The 20,291-nt window shown below is 35.3% G+C and overlaps 1 pseudogene; it reads right to left on the bottom strand.

The window, feature by feature from the left end:
• Positions 1 to 19,990, bottom strand: part of LOC142433749 (nucleotide triphosphate diphosphatase NUDT15 pseudogene) — an 88,613-nt pseudogene extending 68,623 nt beyond the window's left edge.
• Between the last annotated feature and the right edge of the window lie 301 nt (positions 19,991 to 20,291).

The following is a 20,291-nucleotide window of genomic DNA, read 5'->3' as shown; positions in this document are numbered from 1 at the left end:
AGTGTTATAGTTTATTATTTTAGTAGGCTTCCTTGTTAAGTGTTATAGTTTATTATTTTAGTTATATGATTATGCTTATAAAGATAATAGTTGTAAAACTAGAGTTATAGTTAGGAGGATATGGTTTTGTAGTGCTATATCTCAAGATATATAGTTAAAAGATTATAGTTATATTTAGCACATCAGAATAATAGCACTACTATTTTAGGCATAGGACTATCATTATACTCATCATGTACTGCAACAGTACTAACGTTATAAATATAGCAGTTACCATCATTATAATACAATAATTATTGTTATAATGATAGTATTATTGTTGAGTGTTATGATTATAGTGTTGAAATATACCTATAATGTTAGTGCTATACATAGTTATAGATGTTATAGTTATACTATATGTATAGAAATTTATTGTAATTGCAATGATAGTCTTATAATTATAATTGTAGCTGTACTTAAAATGTTAACTATATATATAGCAGTAAACTATAACTTTAGCGGTGTAGGTATAGCATTATAAGTCTAGTTGTATAACCATAAATCTAAAACTACGTTTAAGTTAGAAAGGCCTGGTAATCTCTTTCTGAAAATCACTTAGTGAAAATATATGAATTACAGTTGTCCAATTCACAACTGATCATAGAAATGGCATGGGTTTGGGCATGGCATCACCATGAATCAGAGACCAAATTTACAGTAATGAACAACGACAGAATTTTGTGTCCATGCTAAAGTTATAGTTCAGTGTTAAATCCTAATTACATTATGATTATACATATATAATTAAATTAATATTCAGAGTTATAATTATATTTATAAAGTTATAGTTTTAGAGGTATAGATATATATTTAACCTATAGTCCTGGTGGCATAATTGTTACGCATTGTGCTGCAATCAGCAACTCCACGGAAGACAGACTGATCATTCTATTTCCATAATGAGTGACAGTCTCAGAAATCCACAGTGGGGTCGCTATGAGTCAGCATTTACTCAATGGCAGTGGATTTGTGTTTATAGTATATTTATATAGAGATACTATAAATATATATATATATTAGTTCTATAAATAAAGTTCTATAATTATAGTTATAATGATGTAGTAATAGCTATATTGATATGAATTTATGTATTACTGATATAGCTATAATGCTAATGTTATATAGTTTTTAGTGTTATGGTGTAATATGAATAGTTATATGTATTAGACTACAGATATAGTAATAGCTATATTGCTACATTTTTATGTATTAGTGATATAGCTACAATGCTAGTGTTACATAGTTTTTTGTGTTATGGTATAATATGAATAGTTATAAGTATTAGATTATAGGGTTCAAATCAACTGCCATCAAGTCGGTTTTGAGTCATAGCAAAGCCACAATTTTATGGTGTTAAAATATTGCTATAGTGACAGTATTACAATTTTAGAGATGTTCTAGTCTTAGCAGTGTGGATATAGTTATAGTGTTTTGTTTATAGCAAAAATGGCATAATTATATAGAAACATAGGTACAGTTACAGTATAAACTTATAATTACAGTATAATAGTGTACAGTATTGTTTTGGTATTATAATTATTTTTACAACAAATTATTCTTATTAAGTTATAGATATGGAATTATAGTTAAATTATGTTTGCCTTGCTATAGCTATAGTAAAGCAATATAATTTAATCCAATAGTTATATTTGTAAATCTTTGTTACTTTTAGTCATATGTTATAACTAGTGAATTTAGTCATCATAGTGATAGTATTATAAATGCAGTGGTATAGTAACAATGTTATAGTTAAATATTTTTCATTTAAACATGTAATTACACAGTTATATTTATAATAAGTTTAGAGATACAGTATTATGGTTTAAGGGTATTATTCATATTTGTAAAGTCATAGGACAATTATCAATTATAGTGTCAGTTGTAGTTCTAGTATTAGTGTAAGTGATTATCTACCTATAGGTACGATACATAATATTATAGTGTCAGCAATATTGTTACAGTATCAGCAGTATAGTTTAATGTTAGCATGTAATAGCATATACAGTGTTATAAGTATGGTATTATAGTATTATTGCTATATACTAATGTTATAGCTATAATGCTAGTGCTATTTTATAATGTTATATTGATATATTTATATTGATTATATTATAGCTTTATATATATTTTAAATTCTGGTTATTTCTGCACATACAAAAATTACTTATAGTGCTTTTTTTCCCCTCTTGCTATTGATTCTCCACTCTAGTTAGGGACACATAGGTATAGTAGAGATTTAAAGTAATATATTTTCTCTAGTAATTTTGTGGAGACATAGTTATAAAGATGTAGTTTTAGTTATAATAGTGTCATTATGGATATGTCATTAGTTATCATTCAAAAGTTCTTGTTATAGTACTATAGCTATACTGAGAAATTTATCCTTTTATTGCTATAGTCTAATGTTATAGTAATTATTTTATGGCTGTATCTGATTATTTTTATAATGAATAGATATAGATATGGGGAGACCTTGTGGTGTGGTGATATTGCATTTGGTATTTAACCACAAAGTCAGCAGTTCAAACCCACCAGCTTCTCTGTGGGATAAAGACAAGGCGACTGCCACAAACTGTCACAGTCTTGGAAACCCACAGGGGCACGTTTACTATGTCCCACAGGGTAACAGATGGCATAGGGGCTACTTGGATTGAAAACCACAAAGTCAGCAAGTAGAAACTGCCAGCCTCTCCAAGGGAGAAAAATGAGGCTTCCTACTTCTGTATTGATTTACAGTCCCAAGAAACCACAGGGACAATTATACTCTCTCCTATAAGGTCGCTATGAGTCACAAATGACTCCATGACAGTGAGCTTAAGTTTGAGTTTGATAGGGTTACTGTGAGTCAGAATGAAATGGATGACAATGAGGTTTTATTTTAAAAGAGTTAGAGTTATAATATTACAGTTGCAAGGAGGTATTTTTGTTTTAAGGTCATAGCTCTAGTTATATATATTCATCATTCTAGTTATAGGTTTATGTTATAATTATAGAATTATTGTTATAATTATAAAATTTTATAGTTACAGTGGTCTAGATTTAGTTACAGATTTATTGTTGTAATTATGGTGTGGCTATCAGAATAATTTTATGATTAACACTATAGTAAAGTACTTACAATCTTAGACTTTCAGTTTTCACCTTAATAGTTAATTCATTATTCCAGAAATATTATATTTTTCTACAGTTACTGTCAATTTTCCAAGTTCAAAAATTTCATCTTCATTCTTTTCATTCTTAATGTCTCTTTTCTTTGCCCCACACTGTGCATCTTGATTGTCACATTTCATGAACTCAAGGGATGCTAGAAAGAGAACACCCCAGGATTATTCATTTCATTATAATACCCACTAAAGTGTGAAAATGAAAATCATTTTGCTACAACAATACACACTCATTTATACCCTCAAGTCCTCTCATTTTGATTTCAATTTATAACTATTATACTTTAAAATAAATTGTGCTGAATATTAATTCCTTTTCTAAACATTTATTGTCTTGATTACTTAAAATATATTACTCCATTTAAAAGTTGGGGTAATGATTTATTTGAAAGTCAGACAATAATGTGTTGAAACATGATTACCACCCACATAAGGATCCCAGTTATGTATTACATTTTCATTTCCTATTTTTTTATTTATTAAAGCATAATAATTTCAAAAACTCTGCAATGGTTTGGTTGTTATAGGCAAGTATTCTCAGATGTGTGAGAATATAATTATAACATTCTACATAAGCATTATAGCTATAGCATTTATTTATAGCAGTAACACTACAATACTATATTTATAATACTATACTTATGTCTTCAATATGTAGTTTCAAATCTAAAATTTTAAAGATTTTTCTGTTTTTGTTTAATGTGTGGTCTAGTATTAGTTCTGCTCTCTTGTTTTGAATTTTTCACTGAATCCTATTATCCATATGTTTGATCTTCTTTTCCAATACTCAGTATTTACTCTTCTTATGCTTACTATTGTGATGTATCTTATTTAGCCATTTTTTCTGAGGTAGATTTAAAATAAATATATGATTTTTAAAAATTTCATTGCCTCATAAGAAAAGTTTGGTGATTTTGAGGCATGTTTTATTTTATACCTTGTATCATTTTATTAATGATTGCTATCTCATTTTAAAGTGATGGTTTCACTAATTATCTATTTTGTGGGCATGCCTTTTTGGTGTGCTTTCATTGTCTGTAGAATTTTAATTTGTTTCCATTTCTCATAAAAACATTTCATTGATATTTAATCTTGAGAATCCTGGTAGCTTATTATATGTAAAATTACATTTTGTAAAGTTTTAGAAGAAGACATAGTTAAAGGTATATTTTACTTTTATTCTCAGAAGCTCTTTCGCCCCCCCCCACCTCCCCTCACCCACGAGGGTTTGTGTATATGTGTTGTCTTTCTTCCCTTCTCCCACTTTTATTAAAACCTTCTTTCTTTAATATTTTTATTTTGGGTGCTTTAATTTTAAATTTACTTCTAATATTTTTGCCTCAGTGTAAGTCACTGTTAAGAATGGAAACTTAGTGACTCGTTTTCAAAAGTTCATAGAGACTGGAGTGATCCGTCGCTGTAAGGACTTATTATCTGACCTTGTACTAGATGGCTATTGGACTCAGCAAACATTGGATCATTTTTGCCTGCTATAATTGTAACCCCATAATTTTCATAGCATATTTATCAACTCTTTTAACATTCTCCTATACCACGATCCATTTGAAAATCACTTCTTTCCCTCTGATTTTACTGCACATTTGCTAAAACAATGTACATTATGGGCTATATTTATCCTTCTTGATCTATTTGATCTGACTCATCTTATGTGATATTTCAAAGAGAGATATGATGTAGATGCAACCTCTACATTAGCTATAACAATGTCTCGGTACATCATCTATCAAAGTATCCTAGTGGCACAGAGATTGAAGTGTTCAGCTGATAACCAAAAGGTCAGTTTTAAGAAAATGGAAAATGGAGGCTTTCAAGAAGATACTCTAAAATTTCCAAGCTAAGGAAAATCTCCTCAACAAAGGCCAGGTGAAAGTTGGTGAGAGGGCAAACTTAGATGCCCCAGAAACCAGAAGAACAGCCCCCCAGGCCAAGGAGACTATGTCTCCATAGTTCAGAATCTGTGGGAATGGGCAGAGGTAGAGGGAGAAGGCATCTTATGCAGGCTGGCAGGCTCTGCTGTTTGTTATTGCCTGTTGGGAACAACCTCAGCTCCTGTGTCCCAATATATCTCTATTACCATTGATTAAAGGCCAGAGTCACTCCAGTGTCATATCCTGCTCCCTTCCCCTGAGTCACAACTCCCATCTACTCAGTTCAGCTTGCCTTACAAATCCAGGTGCATCCTGCCGGGCTCAGCTCAGTCTGGTTTAGTTTCCCAGCCCACTTGGTTCAGATCAGATGGGTTCACAAGCAGCCCAGGGTGATCTCTGCCTGTTCCCCCTCAGATCTTGTATCCTCCATTGGCACTGATCAGAGACCACCCCCCACAACCCACTCTATCCTGTCCTCACGATGTCTGTCCAATCTGGCTCTCCTAGGCTTCACAGTCTGTCCAAATGGAATTAGATCAACACAGTTCAGCATAATCCTCCCATCCACTGGACTCAGATCAGCTTGGCTCACCTAACCTCTCCACCAACTAATTTGGTTCCACTTCCCCTTCCTGCCCCACCTGGTTAATCTCAGCTCCACCATTCACTTTGGCTTGGCCCAGCCTCCAAACTGTTCAGCTTGATTTGGGTTCTGTCAGTCAGTTCATGAACTCTTGGCTTCACCAGACTCCTTATCATGGGACTCTCACCACTTCCCTAGCCCACGATGGCATATACCAACAGAGCTCCTGCCTAACATCTGCCCACAGGTAACCCAAATAGTACCTATCTACATGACTTTAGTCCATTTTTTTAGCTATCCCTCTTGCTCTTCCATCTCAATATCACTTTGTATTCTCTATCACTTTTTCTTCTTGAAACACTTTTACTACACATTACTTTTTGTCATGCTTCAAAAACTGAACTTCCATTAGTTTTAATACATTTTTTGGTCTTCCTTTTTTCTTCATTTCTCTCACTTTCTGTTATATATTGCTACTAATTCTCTACTGCACCACTGAATGGAGTCAGCATAGCAAAACACCAAAACAGATAGCTGGGCCACAGTGCTATGCAAACTGTAGTCAGTTTTGGTGTTGTGTGTGTGTGTATCACAAACAACTGAACAACAACCAGACTCAAAGGCTTACTCTGAACAAGAGGCCCTGGGGTTATCAGAAATATGATTTAGGAGAATGGTGTGTAGATACTTATAAGAGCATGCAGCAGAGTACCAGGGGAAGAAGAGCAAAGAAGTCGCCACAGATAGAGGTGGTGCCAGGGCATGGCACCCCATCAGACGTGACTGGAAAGCACCTGTGAAGGAAAACAAACAGACCCTGAAATATTCATATGTTTATGTGTATATGCATGTGTGTTGTTGTAGCTATTGTTTTACTTTCTGTTGTTGCTTCGTGGTACTCAGTCTTGTCAAAGTACATAGCATGTCCACCTGTAAGTGATAGGCAGAATAAACAAGCCAGAAGAGAGAACAATGTGATGACAGTTCCTGCGGGACATGGGGGTAGGGGAAACAGGGAAAAGGAAGAGGGTGTTAACAAGCCCAAGGACAAGGGAATGATAAGGGATCCAATATCAGTGTCAAGGAGGGTGTGGGAGGTATCACAGAGCTGGATCAAGGGCATTGTAACCCAGAGGAATTCCTAAAACCCAAATGAAGGCAGAGCATGATAGTGGGACAAGAGGGAAGTAAAAAGAAACAGAGCAACGAACTAGGAGGCAAAGGGTAGTCATAGAGATTTTAAAATGGGCAAATAAAGATGTAAATATATTTATATACAATGAGAAGGAAATAGATTTATGTACATCTATTTATAGGTTCAGTATTAAGGAAACAGATGAACACTGGGCCCCTGCTCAAGTACTCTATCAACACAAGAACACTTTGTTCTAACAATTTGACAGTCTGAGCTGCTCACCTGTCTGGCACAATCGCTGATGATAATGAGTGCACAAGCAAACATGGTGAAGAAAGTTGCTGGTGCCCAGCTACCAAAAGATATAGCACTTTTTTGAAGTCTTAAAGACCTGAAGATAAACAAGCAGCCATCTAGCTTAGAGACAGCAAAACCCACATGAAAGAAGCACACCAGCCTGTCCTGACTCAATCGCTGAGGACAAAGTGGGTGCATAAGCAAAAGTGGTGAACAAAGTTGATGGTGCCCAGCTATCAAATGATATAACATCAGGGGTCTTAAATGCTTGAAGACAATCAGGCGGCCATCTAGCTACGAAACAACCAAGCTCACACGGAAGAAGCACACCAGCCTACCCCGACACGAACGCTGAAGACAAAGTGGGTACAAGGGCAAGTGTGGTGAAGAGATATGATGGTTCCCAGTTATCAAAATATATACAATCTGGGGCCCCATAGACTGGAAGATAAACAAGGGGCCATCTAACTGAGAAACAACAAAGCCCACATGGAAAATGCATACCAGCCTGTGAGATGACAAGGCGTGGAAGGGATCAGGTAACAGGCATCATAGACCAAAAAAAAAAATCATAGCATTGTGAATGAGGGGGAGAGCAGAGTAGAGACCCAGTGCCCATCTGGGGGAAATTGGATATCCCCTTGCAGAAGGGCTGTGGGGAGGTGACAAGCCAGTCAGAGTGCAGTTTAGCAACGATGAAACATAAAATTTTCCTCTAGTTCTTAAATGCTTCCTCCCCCACAATATGATCCCAATTCTACCTTACATAACTGGCTGGACCGGAAGATGTACACTGGCACAGATAGGAACTGCATATACAGGGAATCCAGGACAGATGAACTCCTCATAATCAGTGGTGAGAGTGGCGCTATCAGGAGGGTGGCGGGTGGGTGAGGGAGAAAGGGGGAACAAATGACAATGTCTACATATAACCTCCTCCCTGGAGGTTGGACAGCGGAGAACTGGGTGAGGGAGACATCGGATGGTGTAAGATATGATAAAATAATAATGATTTATAAATTATCAAGGGGGAGTGGGGAGGGGGAAGGGGGAGGGACGGGGAAAAAATGAGGAGCTGATACCAAGGGTAAAGTAGAAAGCAGGTGTTTTGAGAATGATGATGGCAATATACATATGAATGTGCTGGACACAAATGATGTATGTACGGATTGTGAAACAGTTGTATGAGCCCCTAAAAATAATTTACAAAAAAGGACATGTCTTAAATAAGCAGCCATCTAAGTGAGTTGACAGCTATGTCCACACTGAAGAGGCATACCAACCAATGTGATCCCAGGATTTCAAATGGGAAAATCCAAGATCAGATTAAGGAATGGTATTAGAGCATAAATTCTGAACACTCAATTTTCAGAAGTGTAAGGATGAAAATGAAGGCCAACATCCATTTGCAGAGTTCCCCATGTAAATTAAACCTCTGTTGAAGTACCTCAGACCATTGGATAAGGATGTGAATAATTTTGTTTCCAGATATGATGAATTGGAAAACGGATTACGTACTGCGGGTAAATTTGCTTTAAATTTAACATCTTGCCAGTTTTCCCTTTTGACCCTCTTGTCCTAGATCTATTACCTATTTCTACTTTCTTTTGGAATGATATTTCTCTGTGTCTTATTTTATTGTTGTGGGTTTTTCTTCTTCCTAGTGTGATTTTCTTTACATGAAATCTAGGATAGGTAAACCTATAAAGACAACAACTGGATCAATGGTTCCTTTGGGTTACAATAGGAGAAATCAAAGGACAGGAGATACTAATATTAATGGATGTAAGAATGAAGATATGTTCTAAAATTGATGGTGGCTATGATTATAAGACTATTATTCATTTGAACCAATGATTTATATGATATGTGAATTATATGTCATTAAATTGGTTAAAAACAAAAATAAAATTTTATCTCATTATTTCTTTTTCCCTCCTGAAAATGCACCGTTTTATTCTTTGAGATTAACACGGGAAGCATTTCATTGGGAAACCGTACAGAGTCCTCATTACAGTCCTGCTCTTTCCCCTTCAGATATTATTTTGTCCTCAAAATTTTAACAATACTGAAGAGGAACATCATTTGAGTCATCAAGGATGTTCAAAATGCTATTTTGATGTAGTGTAAAGACTTCTTTGGGGAAGGGTTAGAAATATGGACACACTTCCTTCAGAATTATAAAATTTCATGGGGTTCTCTGTAAAAGTTTACACAGTAAATTGGGTTTTCATTTAACAATTTCTATAAAACCTGTTCAATGGCATTGGTTATTTTTCTTTTTCAATCCAAAAGAAAGCAGAAAATAATGGGAAAATAGAACAAAATAGAAATGGGTTAAAAGGAAACACTACTTATAAGGTACTAAATTTTATATATCTGCATTTATGTGTCTGAGAGTACCATGGTCTGGTAAAATGACAAGCGAAATCTGTCTAGGAAGAAGTAGGCAAGAGTGTTCCTTAGAAGCTAGGATGCTGAGACTTCAGCTCACACACTTTGGACATTTTGTCAGAAGAGACCTGTCCCTGGAGAATGGCATCATGCCTTGTAAATTAGAGAGGCAGCAAAATCAAAGAAAAGCTCTCAATGAGATGGATTGAAAGCATGGCTGCAACAAGGAGCTGAAGCATAGGAACAATTGTGAGGAGGTCACAGGACCAGGCATTGTTTAGTTCCATTGAGTATAGGTTTGCTATGAATTGAAACTGACTCAATGGCACCTAACATCAACAACATAACTGCATTAATTTGCTTTCCGGTGGACCCTGTCTATTGACAGGAAATTTACATCTCTATTCAATGATCCTGGGAGCAATAGGAGACTTTCTATACCTATAAAGGGTTACCTTCTCAAACAAACTGAGCCCTACCTCAAAATGACCCCTACCCTTGGCGTAAGGACTTGAGTGCTCTAATGGGAGAGGACACAAAAGGTTACCACCCCAAGACTGTTGAAATCGTGATCATTGGACATTGGGGTGGACCTTTGGCACATAGTGTGTCCTATGACAGGGTATCCAGAGCCACCATATAATTAATACCTCAATGTTCCCCTTGCATTATTATGACCGGTTTATATCTGTTAAGCAATGGTATACACTTGAAAGAATTGATACAAGAAAAAATTTCCCTAGCACTAATCTCCAAGCTGCGTGTAAACAAAGCTTAATCAATTAAGAAATCAATCTGTACAAGGCGATTCATGGATTGCAGCTCGCAGTTGGAAGATACATAAATCCTTCATCTCAACAGTATCTTAAATATCTTAAATTCTATGTCTTTGAAAAAATTATTGATGTTATCATGGGTTTTGTTGTTTCCCTGCTAGATCTTGTTTATCTTCAAGCTTTAAGGCCCCAGATGCTATCTCTTTTAATAGCCAGGAACAATCACCTTCCTTCAAATTAGGGAATGTTTTGTTGTGTTTATTTTTGCCATAATTGAATACAATTTACGTGAATAACAATGAGAACAGGTAAAAAGAAAATGTTCTAAAATTCAGTGTGATTAAGATTATAGAACTCTTCTTGATATTTTTGAACTCGACTTGTCCAATATGTGGATGAAGTGACATTAAATCTGTTTTAAAGAAGCAAACCCATGATATGCCTGACAAGAAAAAAGGATTCTTTGTCAAATGTTTGGTTAGAGTCCAACCTTAGTAACGTTTCTTGTTTTTCAAACTTTCTCCTAGAGTTTCTTATGGTGTCTAATGTCTATTCAGTCAACTAAATTATTTTTAATTATACATTATTGTACTAGTAGTCAAAGTGATGTTGAGACCATCTTGTAAATACTTTGAAAATCAATGGAAAAAATATATAGATTTCTTTCAGTTACAAGGAAAATTGTATTTTGTGTGAATTCAGAACATAAAAAGAGGTATATCAGTTGAAAGAATTAGATTCCATAATTTATTATAAACCAAATTGTTTTTAATTATATATTTATTGTCTAATTAATATGAAAAAACATGTGCCTATTTAATAATTTCTACATGTTGAATGGTAGTCAACCAATAGGCTCCTTCCAGTTATAATTCTTTATGTGATATATAATTCTTGGAGTTATGCCAGTGACTATAATCCCATTTTGAAGGGTGTTCTCTACTACACTAATGGACCAAATTAGGGTGGGATTAAAACATGACTTCAGTAAAGGGTGAGAATCAAGTCACATTTTTTCCCTTGAGATCATTTTTAGATTCTGCATTAGTCAAAGGTATTAACTAAGTCATACTCTGTTTCCTTGAGGCCATCTTAAAGACCATTGTACTCGAGATTATGGTTTAAGGCGTCTCCTTTGTTTTCCTTGAATAGAGTGTATGTTGGCACAACACTACAGTTATTTCACACATCACATGTCCTGGACAGACATACCACTATTTTTCTGACTGAGTATTGGTAGAAGCAAGAACACCTGCTGTGACTTTTGGACATTACAGCTTCTGGTTCTGAACCTTGAATTTGCCTCACCTCTGTTCAACTTTTGGATTTAAGACTGGGCAGCACCCAACACCACCTGAGATGTTTCCTTAAAGGTTTGTGAGTTTCTCTGGGACACTGCAGTGAATTGGAAAACCCAGGGACATGAAAGAATATATTCAATGGAGGATTTGAGGGAAAATCGAGCAGAATAACATCTTGGAAGATTTGGACATTCGGGAAATCTTTAATCTCTAATTCTTTGGGACTAATCCGATATTAATTATTCTAAAATAAATTATTACCAACTGCTTAGAAATAACTACATTTTCATGTTTTACTAATATCGCTATCCGTGTCTGACTTATATCACTATGATTAAAGAGTCACTCTTCCTTTCTCTTTCCTCTTCCCTCACAGTCCTTGTAACTAATAAACTTTGGTTTCTATGCATTTGCCTATTTCATGTAAGTGAGATCATACAGTCTTTGTCCTTTTTAACTGACTTATTGCCCTTGAGAGGAAGTTTGCCTCGGCAGAAAGTTTTCAAGTTATATATATATATGTAAAGGGACCCCCATTCAAGTTACAGAAACATATATATACACACATACATGTTTCTGTAACTTGAATGGGGGGTCCCTTTATGCTAATATCAGGGATGTAGTTGACTAGCATATTGAATTTTGCATGTGGTTGGTTTTCAATTTATAAATTAGTTATTTTTAAAAGCTTTAAAAAATAAAACTTCCAGTATTTCTTGTTACAGAAACAAATAATAGTGTTTCCATGAGAGACAAGAAAATATAAAGAATGTTGAATTATTTTCAATATAATTGTTCCTATTAGTCATAGTTATTTTTATACTTCATTTACTATTATTTCATAGCACTATAATTTCCCCATACATACATTTTAATTAAAATATGCTAAAAATAACATATAAGACAAATGTAATCATACTTTTATATATTTACAAGTATTTTAGAAAATGAATAATGTATTTATTTGAAATAATGTTTAAAATGTCAACTAAATTCAATCACACATTCATTTTATATGGTTTATCCTTCTCTTTTATCATTTTTATTACACTCAATCATTACTTTCAAGAGTCTCTATGGATCAAAAGCTTACAGAAAAGTGTAAATTTCCATTAGAATAGAAATTAAATTAGTTTAAGAATAAATCATTGTGTGTAACATTCAATTAAATATACTCATTTTATTCATTTCAATGGATTTAATTATACTGACTAAGCATACATATATAACAGTATTTAAATTACTCAGAATGTTTCAAAAAGCAGCATATCTGGTTATTTTCTTATCAGCAAGAGACTTTAGCCTAATGTAATGGGCCAGTGAACCCAATTCAGAAAGCGACCCGGTTCTAATATCAACAGAACCTAGTCATGGTGGTCATTTGCTGTATTGTTGCACTACATTTTCTTGAATTACTGTCTTTGTTCTATTAAAATAATACTTTTACTAATGTACAATTTATATTGAGACACATTATGACTGTAGACAAATTCCAATCTTAATCTTCAAATATTTTACAATGTATTTCTGTTAGTCTAGAATTATTTCCCATTGTGTCAAGCCATCACCTATAACCTCCTTTTCTTTTCTTTTTGTTAGAACCAAAGCATTGCATGACCAACTAGTCCAGTGGGGTTTCTATCTAATTGGCATCATATAACTCCATGATTACAAGACTTTCATATCATTGTAACAAGTGACCATATTATGCAGTATATTGAAAGGTTTGCAAGTCAAGCCGCCAGATCTTCTGAAAATAGACAATAACACATCTGAGCAATTTTTAAAAGGTAGTTTTATTTGAATTAGAATCTTTCAAGCTACTGTTTTGTTAGTGTTAAATGGATTCCTTATAAGAATAAACACTTACAGCTTATGAACAGTAACCATGAATAGATACCAGAAGCTCCCTATGGGTATTATATTTATTGAATAGACTTCTTTGATTACTTTGCTGACCATACCATGAAATTTTCTTTTATGTGAAACCCTGGTGTCTTTTATTCTTATAGAATTCTTTTACAAGGGAAGCAAGAATTTTTTAGGTTCAAATAAACTATGAAAAAACCGTTTTCATAGTTTTCCCTTGTTACTGACTTGCAGGGTTTATTTAACATTTTCATGCATTAAAGGTTTGGGGTTCAATATAAGGTTGGATCTGATAATGTAGAGATCTACAGGTAAGAAATACAATGTGGTAATAGAGAAAACTTTCCAGAATAGATGAAACAAAAGAGCATCAATGGGATGTTGGTTAAAGATTTCATTGGAGTTAAAACTGAGAGTCATTTACAAATGCCTTTTCATTGTTGTAGTCCCCCCTGCCCCCACCACATGAAACACTGGGCAAAAATGAATCTATTGACTATATGTACCCTACAGTGTTATAACACATGCAGTGGTTCTGATTTTGTTCTTACTTTAAGATGTATCCAAAAGCAAAGGAGGAGCTGATACCAAGGGCTCAAGTAGAAAGAAAATGTTTTGGAAATGACGATAGCAGCATATGTACAGATGTGCTTGATATGATTGATGCATGGGTTGTTATAAGAACTATAAGAGCCCCCAATAAAATGATTCATTTTTTTAAAAAGCAATTTTCCCAAAACCTACCTGTGACCCACAGGTTTGCTTTAAAATTGAAGTATTCTGAAATTCTTTTAGATTTCAATTAATAATAATATGTAGTGTTTCACTTCAGAGTGAATAAATTATAACTACTGAGTGAAATATTAAAATTGAATAAAATATTATACCTCAGGGGAAAATGAATCCCCACAAAATACAAAGCACATATTATTAGGCTATAAGAACATGGAGATGAACATAGTTATAATCGGTTTTACAGATCAAAAAACATGTCTAAAAGAAGGAAGAGCTGGCCCTTAAGTTTTCCAAGATTGTACATCCTCACAGAACCAGATGGCTCTGGTTTGAACTACTTTCTCTAGCTTTGAACCACTGACCTTTCAGTTAGCAATCAAACACTATAACAATTGTGCCACCCAGGCTATCCACAGGTACAGAGGATAGTATTATGACACTTATTTTGAGTAGGACCCAATGCAATCCACAAAGAGCGTGCAACAATTTTATAGATCATTGGTATTTTATTGTTATAACTGTGTTGATAAATAATTCATATGTAATAATATTCACCACTTAAGTGTACAGTTCAGTATATGTTAGTATGTTCACAGAACTATAAAATCATAACTACACTTGATTTTTGAACATTTCATTAAGCCAAAGGAAGCCCTATATTCTTAATCTTTACACTCCAACTCTCCATTCTCTTCAGATATAAGTGACCACAGGTGATACATGAATTATTTTTATTTGACATTTTTAGACATGGTCCTGGAACACCAGTCTCCCTTCCATCCCCATCCAAATGCCTGGTATAATGTAAATTGAGTGACGCTCAGTCTATTTATATAGGCTCACCGGACCATGAAGCTGAGTACCTTTAAATGGGTTGCATGCCCTGACCCCCTCACCTCCACCACTAGGCCAGTAGTTTCAAGAGAGCCCAGAAGCACTCCTGTGTGGCAGAAACAAATGGCAGAGGCTTAGGAATCCTGCGGAAGGGTGCGTCTATCCACAAGGCAAGACCTGGTGAGACACAGTGGCAGAACAGAAGCCTCAGGCAGCGTTATAAAGACATTTGTTTTGAACCTGCCCAGTGACAAAGGAATGGACATGGCTAATTTGGAGAAAGGTAAGCATTTCTACTTTGATAATCTGTTGTTGTTATTTAATGTTGCTTTCTGTAAATAATTATAATGGCTTTAACTTTTACCTGCTAATTTGTCCTGTGGGTCTTATGTGTATGGCTCAGTTATAAATTAACTGATATAGCTACAGATGACCTGAGAATATTTTGTTATTGGATGTATAGATGAGGGGATAATGATGCCCTCCCCCAAAAGGAGATTTTTTTGTCAAAGTTTTGTATTTAAATTGTTTTATAAAACAACCTTATCACCTTCAAAGTATTCTCTATTACACTTAACACATTTGTCAAATCTGAGATTCCATTCTTGGAAACATTTTTTAAGTGCATCAGTTTGGATGGCGGACAGCACCTCCCTTGTTTTTTTCTTCACCTCTTCTATGTTGTCAAATCTCTATCCTTTCATGTCCCCCCTCATTTGTTGAAAAAACAAGAAGCCTCATGAAGCAAGATCAGGTGAGTAAGGTCTGTGGGGCAAGAGAGGTATTTAGGTTTTTGCCCCAAACTGGTGCACTCAGATGGCAGGTGCATTATCGTGGTGGCAAAATCAGTCCCCCATCTGCCACAAATCAGGCATTTTTTGGTAGCACACTCTTACAAAATCTTTTCAAAACCTCTAAATAGAAAGCCTGATTAACAGTGTGACCTGGAGGAATTAACTCCAAATGCACTATCCCCCTCATATCAAAAAACATAAATGAGCATCAGGTTGTTGGGGGCATCCCCTTGCATCTCATTTGTATCAGTCTTATGGCATCCTGGAAATTTGAGGCAGCACACACCACAGATCTACTTTCTGTTTATGTAAATTTGCCTCCTTGGGACATTTTGTAGAAACAAATTCATACAATATATTGTCTATTGTGACTTGCTTCTTTCACCTAGCATAACAATTTCAAGGTTTATTTATGTTTTATCGTGTATTCGTATTTCATTCCCTTAAAATGTTTTAACTATACATGTAATACATTTCTAATTTAACATTTTTCTCATGTACATTTTGTGACATCAATTAAATTAATCTTATGTTGAGACCATCAGAAATATCCTTCCCAAATTTCCATTATCAAAGAGCCGTAGTGGGTTCTGTGATGGGCTGCTAACCACAAGGTCAGTAGTTAAAAACCACCAGCAGCTTCAGGTGAGAAAGATAAGACTATGTGCTCCAGTAAAGATGAACAGTTTGGGAAATCACAGAGGCAATTCTAATCTGTCCTGCAGAGTCACTATGAGTCATAAATGACTCAATGGAAATGAGTTTGAAGTTTGGAAACAAATTCCATGCTTCTTAAATAATGATAGGATTCTACAATTATTAACATTTAAAAATTTTTGTTCTGTGGTAAACCAGGTTGATTTGAGTTGAAATCAACTTGACAGTACCTCACCATAACTTAAATTTTATGTCACTTCTAATAGCTCTAGGAACCTAGGAGGAATACAAGTTGTACATTGGGCTGGTTTGAAACCGCTAGCCACCACAAGGGAGAAAGATGAGTTTTCTACCCAGTAAAGAATTACAATCTTGGAAACCCAAAGGGGGAGTTCTTCCCTTCCCTATAGGGTTGTAATTAGTCAGAATTGAGTTGATGAGATTGAGTTTGGTTTTGAGTTTTTTTAATAGATCTTGGTTTGTAAATAACAATTTTAATATCAGTACTCCAATATAATTTTTGAGAGAACATTTATTTGTAGATTCAGAATTTAATATAAATACTTCCATTACTTTCCGTGAGAAAATTTTAAAGAAAGTAATCAATGAAAATTTGAGAGACAGTAATCAACGTTCCCTTCCTCATAGTTTCATTAAATTATAGAAAACCAAAGCATACAATGAACATCTTCTAAATATAACTCTTAGCACTATGTCATGAATGCTAGAAGAAAAAATTGTTGTTTTTACTCTTAAGCAGCTTTCAATTCATCAGTTCCTCCTTATATTCTGATGATAGCTTCCATTATCATAACATTGTAGATTTTCACTTTCTTCTGACCCAGCTGATAATATTCTTGGAAAGCAAAGAAATAGTTGGTGAGAGCAATCTGAGTATGGGTGTCCCAGTTCCTTTTTCTTCCCTCATATTCCACTCCACTTTGGAATTAGGTATTTTACAGGGATCATTTTGTTCTACTCACTTACTCCATGACTTAATTTTATAGAGTTGGACTCTCCTCCTTTGAAGCAGTAAATATGGTAGGATTTAGATACCAACATGAACCTTAAATTCTACTGAAATTACTTATGTTAACTGTTGTTGAGTGCCACATTGTTGAGTGTCCTGAGATAGTGGAGGAAGGGATGGTAGTGATCGTCCTATGGAAATGGTTCCATTAACAGTTTTCTATGTAGCTTTGAAAAAAATATTTATTTCATTGAGCTATAATTAACCCACCATCCAATTCAGTAGTTCACTCATGAAGAAGAGTTGTGCAATCATCAACACAATAGACGTTGGAACATTTTCTTCCTTCGAGTACCCTTTGTTGTCAAGGTACCACTTACTTCACCCTCTCCATTAGTGGCCCCTGGTAATTATTATTTCAGTTGATAGTATCTTAGTATAGCTTCTCAACTTCAAGTTTGTGAATTACCTGACATTTCTCGAAGAAATTCGTTTTATACTTACACAAGAAATTATCTCTGGGTGTTTTTTCTTTGAACCCAAAACATTCTTCGTAGTTTGCAAGTTAAGGATCCTAAAAGTAGACATTTCACAGAGGTGATGTGAGGGTTTAATGAGATAATGCCTTAATTTTCTCAGCACAATGTGTGAATTTTAATAAATGAAATATAAAATATATATTTTGTTGCTATATTCCAACATCTTTGAAATATTCAACAGACCGTAATCAGGACCATAGACATCATTTCTGTGAATTATGTTATTTGGAATACCCTTGGCAATGTTACCTTTTGTTCCACATTAATTGGTTAATGATTTAGTTATTAAGTAAAATTAGACTCTGGTGGATGTTGAAATCACAATTAAACATCAAATAAATTAGAAAACATTTTTCAAATGATGAAATTATGTACCTATTTGATATATACTGTTCGTACCTGCTCTTCACTTATTAACTATCTTATTATCTGACATGTCATGAAAATAGTAAAAAAAATCTACTTTTCTACTATTTTGTACATTAAGGAGGCTGTTAGCCTGGGGCCAACAGCTTTAAATGCTCTTTCCCTCTAGGAGTGCCTCTGAGTAACCTTCAGGAAGCTGAACTGTGCTGCCCTTTATCTTCAGAACCCAGTTCCAGGCAGGTGACAGCATCTATTTGCAGCACTGGGCCAATCACCTCTATGGCCACGACCTCGAGAAGAATTCTCAGGCTGAACCAAGTCAGGGGCATTTGTATTGGCCCTTATAATGCCCGAAAGGTTGGCACTCAATACTATATTGTGGGAATCAGCCAAATGACCAAAAACCTCTGTCTCCATGGTGTGTAACCAGGCTCCCAGACCCTTTCAGGAAGCCCTGAGGCTTACTGGCCAGGCTCAAAAGGAAGAGCCCATTGCCAGATGATGCAAGAAAGGATTTCGGTGATAGGAGTGGAGCCCTAGCAGCTGCTCCATGAAGTATACTCTTAGTAAGTAGAGGAGGAAGGTGAAATGGTTAAGCTGTAGGCTGTTCAATATCACAGCCCAACTTTATCCAGCTTTGTCTCCTCCAAACTTTCTTCTCCACGGAGGAATAATTCATAACTTGGCTCAAGCAAGTGATGAAGCATCAATTATCAATACATCTTAGCTGTTATTATTTCTATGATAATATTTTATAAATTCAAAAATATAGACGAATGGTCTGAAAAAAGAAAACCAAAAATGCTCTATTTTTCCATAGCCCTCATTTTTGCATAGCCACCTGGTCTTTGGAACCTAATTATATTAATAAGTAACAAGTGAATGTATATTGAAAAAACAAAACATTCTAGTTTAAGAACTCGAAAGTAATAATTATGATAAAATATTGCCTGAGTCTAGGTCCTTTCTGATATATGTAGGAAATTCAGATTTATGAAAAACAAATTTTTTGAGATAACTAAACTTAAAACAGTATATTTGGTCCAAAGAGGTGACTACTTGATAAAACAAGCCCACCAGTGACAAGATGAATTATATCATAGAATGTTCCTATTCAAAACAGTGCTATAATTTTTCTTTCTGCCCCAATGCAAAGTTCTTTACTATTTCTGACAATAGGTATCTATGATGAGTGCTGCACATTACACATGAAAGAATAGAATTTTAAAGTATCTTGCTAATTAAGACCACACAGAACCAAAGAAGACAATTAAGATAAAAAAATACAGGAGTTCCGACAAAGATGTTTAACAAGTAGGCAGCTCACGTTGGAAACTCTGTGCAGATTGGTGAGTGGGAAGATTTGGGAGGCGAATAGGGGTTCCAATGCTATCATTTAATTCTGGAGACAGCCCAAAGTGCTTCCCTGAACCAGGAGCTTATTCCCACCCCATCTCCTGTACCTGCTGCAGATTCCTAGGGTACCAGGACTACTGCAGGGACTGAGTCGACCCAAGCTGCCCATGCTGCTGCGAACACCACTGCGGCTATCACCCCTTGCCGCAGCACCAGAAGCTTGCCAGCTGCTCAGCAGGGGCTCTGGCAGGTAAGATTTGATACCCCAAACAGTACAGGGCCCTCCCATTGTCAATTGGAGGATCCCTCCCCCAAGACTTACATTCTCCTTTCTACCTTTTCCCTGTTCTGACCAGTGCTCTTAGTGGCAGAGCTGAGCGATAAGCTTACAGACATGGCTGGGGCCCTTCCCCTGCCCACACCCCAACCCCCTGCCCCTACAGCCTGTCCACAGTGCCTCTAGCTGGAAACAGAGTTACTAGAGCAAAACACAGGCTGACCTCAGAGCCTGGCAACTAAGAGGGCCATCAAAACAACAGATTCCTGATAGGCTAGGGTGAGAGGGAAATCCCAGAGGTACAAAGGTGAAA

Source organism: Tenrec ecaudatus, chromosome X, assembly GCF_050624435.1.
Source record: "Tenrec ecaudatus isolate mTenEca1 chromosome X, mTenEca1.hap1, whole genome shotgun sequence".
Taxonomy (NCBI): domain Eukaryota; kingdom Metazoa; phylum Chordata; class Mammalia; order Afrosoricida; family Tenrecidae; genus Tenrec; species Tenrec ecaudatus.
This window is presented reverse-complemented; position numbering and strand designations above follow the sequence as displayed.